The sequence below is a fragment of the Lacerta agilis genome, chromosome 3, assembly GCF_009819535.1.
Source record: "Lacerta agilis isolate rLacAgi1 chromosome 3, rLacAgi1.pri, whole genome shotgun sequence".
NCBI classification, from domain to species: domain Eukaryota; kingdom Metazoa; phylum Chordata; class Lepidosauria; order Squamata; family Lacertidae; genus Lacerta; species Lacerta agilis.
In genome coordinates this window covers 10,393,485-10,399,174 of record NC_046314.1, presented here as the reverse complement: position 1 = coordinate 10,399,174, position 5,690 = coordinate 10,393,485, and the positions used below count along the sequence as shown (strand labels likewise).

Below are 5,690 nucleotides of genomic sequence, written 5' to 3'. Positions count from 1 at the left end.
CTCCTTCGGGTAGTGATAAAGCGGGATATCAAATCCAAACTCTTCTTATCCTAACTTTCTGTAAACGATCTTAGAAGCTGGGTTTTTTATGATCAAACAGAATATAAATGTTGTTAAATCAATAAATATTTGTTATCTGCCCCACCCCCAACCCCATTATTTATAGACCACTTTTCACCATAAATGGTCTCAAAGTTGCTTACAAAACAACGCATCTGTCAAGTAATATGGTGCGTAATAAAAATGAAAAAATGGCCTGATAAAACTTACTTGAAATGAACTGTAGGAATAGAAAGGCCTTCATCAATTGCAGGTGAAGACTTTTCACTGAGAGTTGGAGTCAGCAAAATCTGGAGAGCCATCAGCAAAACAGCCCCCATTTCAAGCAATGTGACCCAGATGAAGCATTCCTTTGCAAGCAGGAAGTCAGGGAGACTTGCTGATGCCGTGACACACAGAACCTTCACACACACACACATTTGTTCCAGCCCAGATGAAAGTGCTTAAAACGAGAACTCTGCCAATGTTGCTGGGGTGAGGTGGACTTGAACTTTTTGCCAGTAATAACGAAGAGGGAAATGATAGCACAGCAGTTTGCCGAAGAATAAACAAAACAGCTTTCCTTTGGGTCACCGCCTCATCCACTTGACCCTCAATCCCAGTAACTAGTTTGTTAAGGGAGCAGGAATTTCTGCTCTGTGAGAGATAAACTACAGATCCCAGGATTACACCAGCTTCCATTTAGTCACTGCATTTCCAGGCCAAGAGACAGAAGACCTTCATATGTAGCCATGGCCGGTGTGTCCATTTAGGCGAACTAGGCAGTTGCGTAGGGCGCCAAAATGGAGGGGGTGCTGGCCAGCCTGCCTCCCGCCACCCGGTGCCGCTCTGCCAGCGGTAGAGTGGCGGGGAGGGGGGAGCAGCCCGAAATCGGGCTTCTCCGCAGGGCCGGTGCTAGGGATTGGGAGGGGTGCCAGAAGGTGATCTCGCCTAGTGTACAAAAAAACCTAGCACCAGCCCTGTATGTAGCAACACTGACATGTTTGGGGGAATCACACCACTAAAAGAGCGGAGTAATGCCCATTTGCCATATTTTCAAGATATTTTTTTTTTCAAACATAGCCATGGCACCCTTTCCATATTCCTGCTCTCTCCTGTCTCTCAGTTCAGCTTTCATTTGAAGGCTGCCTGCAGAATCTACACATCTTCTGCAATCGGGAGGATAATTATGAGTTAACGGTTAACCTGGCCCCGGGCTTGCCAGCATTTCTGAAACAAGGACATCCGTATGCTGCTCACAGGTCTGTCAATGATCAAGGCACTTTTAATGGGCGACTGTTGGTGCAGCTTTCTGGGATGACTCAATCAATTTTACGTTGGGCATCTTCCTGGGATGGCGGTTGAGAAAATGAAGACTAAAGGCTGGTGTGTCACTCTTCCTATCTTCTTGATCTGAAAGAAACAAGGACACAGCAATCTCTTCTCTGAAAAAAAGGATAATTTGTGGGAACATAATAGCTTTTTAAAAAGGTTTTAGAAAGCACTAGATTCTCCTAATTGAAATGCCCATTATTAGTCATGGCATGGGTACTATCCAATAGGCATCCTGTGCCATTATTATTATTATTATTATTAGTAGTAGTAGTAGTAGTAGTAGTAGTATTACTACTGTATCATCAACACCATCATAATCACTATTACTACCTACCCCTTGTCCGGTTGGGGGCTAGAGAGAGGTTTGGGAGGCTGTGTAGAAACCGGCCTACTGTACAAAGGCAAAACTGGCATTCATCCCTCCACCATATGCCCACAACTTCAAAAGGTTGTCCACAAATGAATGCAGGCTTTGGGATGAAAATGTTTCCCTCATAAAAGCAGGCTGTTGAGGAGTGCAGCTACACAGTACAACCTACCTTCTCTCAAATGGGTGGCAAGGATGGTGATACAGCCAAATTTATTTTCCATGCTCTCTCGTTTGTAGGAAGAGCATCTCCTAGGCCAGAGGAGGTGACTTGGGGGGGGGGGTCCACCCTGAGCTGCCACTGGTGATTGCTGTCCTCCCCCCCCCAGGATATCTCTGCTCATCTTCCTGCTGAAGTGATACAACCAGAAGCCAAATCCTGCCTAGGCAGACAGATCAGCTGGCTGGATGGCACATACTTTGTGACAAGCCATATATTTCAATTCTCCTACTCCCCGCTGACCTTTCAGTACCCTAGAATCTATCCTTTTCTCCATTAGGCCATTTCTGTGGGTCTGCTGTGCGCCGGTGTCCTTCTGCCTCCTGCCATCAGATCTCTCAAGGTGCTCTCCATCTCCATCTGTTTCCCCTTTGCATGGGACATCGGAAAGGTTCTCCATCACGGTCTGGTCCTCTCTCTGCCCCTGCTTAACATCCTGTAGAAGATCTCCATCGTCCTTGGTGATGTGCACCATTGCTACAATGGTCAAGGTGTTGCAGTGCCCAATGATGCTCTGCTTGTCTGATAAAAAATGGGAGACATTATCCATCTTCAGTCTCTCCATGTTCTGAGATTCCTCATCAGAAATTGCCAGCTCAAGGACGTCTCTCCTGGAAATGCAAAGAGATCGAAGTTGGGAGGCATACAAAGAGTTCTCTACACATTTGAGTTAAGCTACTCTTCTTGAGAGGTTCTATTGCCAATGAGGGAAGAAAAAGAAAGGATGAGTACGGGTGGATCAGGATTCTTGGTCTCTGTGTTTAGCTCTGCATATGTATGGATATTAATTAACATAAATCCCTACCCACCAGCAGCAATAGCAACAGTGGAACATTCTCCCTTGGGAGGTTGTGGACTCTCCTTCCTTGGAGGTTTTTAAGCAGAGGTTGGATGGCCATCTGTCATGGATGCTTTAGCTGAGATTCCTGCATTGCAGGGGGTTGGACTAGATGACCCTTGGTGTCCCTTCCAGCTGTACAATTCTGTGATAGATTCTATGATTCGTGCCTTCTAAAGCACAGATGGGCAACCTGCAACACCCTGCTCTTCCATGCCATCAGAGACTGCTTCCAGATTCTCATTGTTTTGGGCTGGGGTTCAATCACGTGCAACAAATTCAGATCGTGCAACTATATTAGAACAGGAAGTCTTGTAAAACAAAACCACTCCCCCCCCCAAAAAAAAATTAAGTGAAAATGAAAGTAGTAGGCAAAAAAATCAAAATCAAAATGAATGCTCAATAATCAGGTCATCTGGAAGTACCCAAAATGTCTTCCTCCCTGGTCACTTTCTCCTTATTTTTCCTGGCTTTTAAAAGCCACACACACAATTTCTATGTCATTTCAGAACAATTGGAAATGGGGAGTATTGCATTTGATGCAAGTGCATTGTGTTTTTAAAATAAAGCCGCAGAGTGTTTTCCCCAGTTGTATGGTGGAGGGGAAAATATTCCCTGCCTCTCACAAACTGGCTGAGAACAAATTGGTAGTCTTGTATGTACATCCGTGAGCACCTACAGACTGTCAGAAATATGAAGGAGCAATTAAGGCATATACCAGGAATTTTAAGTTTGCACAATTATAGTGGATTAAAGGCACTCTGTTGCCCTGTCCAAGACAGCAACATCATCTTTCTTTCCAACAGCCCAATCCACGCATGATTTATAAGAAGGCTTCAGTGATTTCCTAGCACAGTGTTTTTCAACCACTGTTCCGTGGCACACTAGTGTGCCGCGAGATGTTGCCTGGTGTGCCGTGGGAAAAATTGAAAAATTCAAGAGAATTACTTTATATATAGTCAATATAGGCACAGAGTTTAATTTTTTAACATTTTCTAATGGTGGTGTGCCTTGTGATTTTTTTCATGAAACAAGTGTGCCTTTGCCCAAAAAAGGTTGAAAAACACTGTCCTAGCACACCGATGAGTTGGTCAAATGATTCCTGAATGAAACCCAGTAATGCATGGATGGACAACACATCTCACCTAGGTATCATATATTTAAAGTACAGTGGTACCTCGAGTTAAGAACTTAATTCGTTCTGGAGGTCTGTTCTTAACCTGAAACTGTTCTTAACCTGAAGCACCACTTTAGCTAATGGGACCTCCCGCTGCCGCTGCGTCGCCAGAGCACAATTTCTGTTCTTATCCTGAAGCAAAGTTCTTAACCTGAAGCGTTATTTCTGGGTTAGCGGAGTCTCTAACCTGAAGCGTATGTAACCTGAAGCGTATGTAACCTGAGGTACCACTGTATATTTGAAACACATGACTCCCCCCTCCAAATCCTGAGAATTTTAGTTTGTTAAGGGTGCTGGGAACTGTAGCTCTGTGAGAGGAAAACTGCCATTCCCAGGATTCTTTGGGGGAAAGCCACGCCCTTTAAATGTAATTTGCATGCAGACATCCCTCCACCTATGATGCCAATTTTCTCCCTTTAGAGTCAGAGTTGGTTTGAGCCTGAACATACCTTTTATTTCTGTCAAAGCACTTGAAGAAATTCCAGCATGTTAGATTGTGTTTTGCCATCCTGTTGTTCTGCTCCCTGAAGCCTGTTGAAATGGTGGTGATATAGCCCTGCCCTCTGATTAAAGTTAAAATCCACCTGCAACCGGAAGAGACTAGATTACAGCTCACTCATAACCGAGAGGCTGGAGAGGAGATCATATTCCCCAATGAATCCTCTGTCATGAGTTTGTGATCTCAGGGCCAAAAAGCACATCAGAGCCTTTGTGATGCCATTGTGACGCAAGAGACCTCTTGTCCAATCTTTGCCATGCTCTTCAAAAGCTGTGTCCAGGAAATAACTTGGGCAGCGCCATCAATGCTCTTGGTACCCATGAGCTCATGTCTCATCGCAACTGGTGAATCTGGCCAGGGATGATAGAGCTATAGTCTAGCAGCATCTAAAGGACTATAGGTTCCCCATCTCTGATATATGACATCACTGGTGCTAAGACAGGTGTGCAAAGGAGGGGTGCAGAAGCTAAAGGTATCTGTCTATATGGCCTTTCCAAAGACCAGGTTGTGCAGTCAGCTGGGGCCTGTAAAAAGCCAGGCTGGGAGCCACCTGAAGTTGAGGCTGCATAGGCCTTGTGGTGCATGTGATTCAGATTCTATTCAGTTGAACCTCTGGTTACAAAGTTGACTTTTTTTTAGCAATGCCCCCCTAGTGCAGTGTTTTTCAACCTTTTTTGGGCAAAGGCACACTTGTTTCATGAAAAAAATCACAAGGCACACCACCATTAGAAAATGTTAAAAAAATTAACTCTGTGCCTATATTGACTATATATAAAGTAATTTTTAAAATTTTCCCACGGCACACCAGGCAACATCTCGTGGCACACTAGTGTGCCACGGAACAGTGGTTGAAAAACACTGCCCTAGTGAGTCTTCTTTTGTTCACTTCTTTTTATTTCGAGGCAGTGCACACCTATGTTTGTGGAACTGCAAACCTTTCCAGTCATGTGTTAGTCCAGTCAGATCCCACATATGAATGTGGGGAAAGATGATGGTGTGTAGCCTGGTGTAAATTAATTTGTAGCCCGGGGGGGGGGGATTACCACGGCGTGGACTGTCCCTGAGAACCGTAGACAGGTGAGGGCGCTGATCCCTTATTTTCAAATCCGAAACTTGACAGCTATGGTTTGAAGTAGCCGCCGCAGGCGCAGGAGGCGGAGCTGGATCCGGAGGGGCCTGGTCGCCGGCCGCCCTTCTCCTCCTCCTCCTCCGCCG

At 45.1% G+C, this 5,690-nt stretch overlaps 1 long non-coding RNA gene across 1 annotated transcript; it reads right to left on the bottom strand.

Moving 5' to 3' along the window:
* Positions 1-1,304: 1,304 nt before the first annotated feature.
* On the bottom strand, positions 1,305-2,311 carry LOC117044588. The gene is made up of 2 exons (XR_004426300.1): positions 2,205-2,311; positions 1,305-1,452 (listed from the first exon to the last, which is right to left on the bottom strand). It is a non-coding gene; the product is annotated as an uncharacterized LOC117044588 (long non-coding RNA).
* Positions 2,312-5,690: the final 3,379 nt, after the last annotated feature.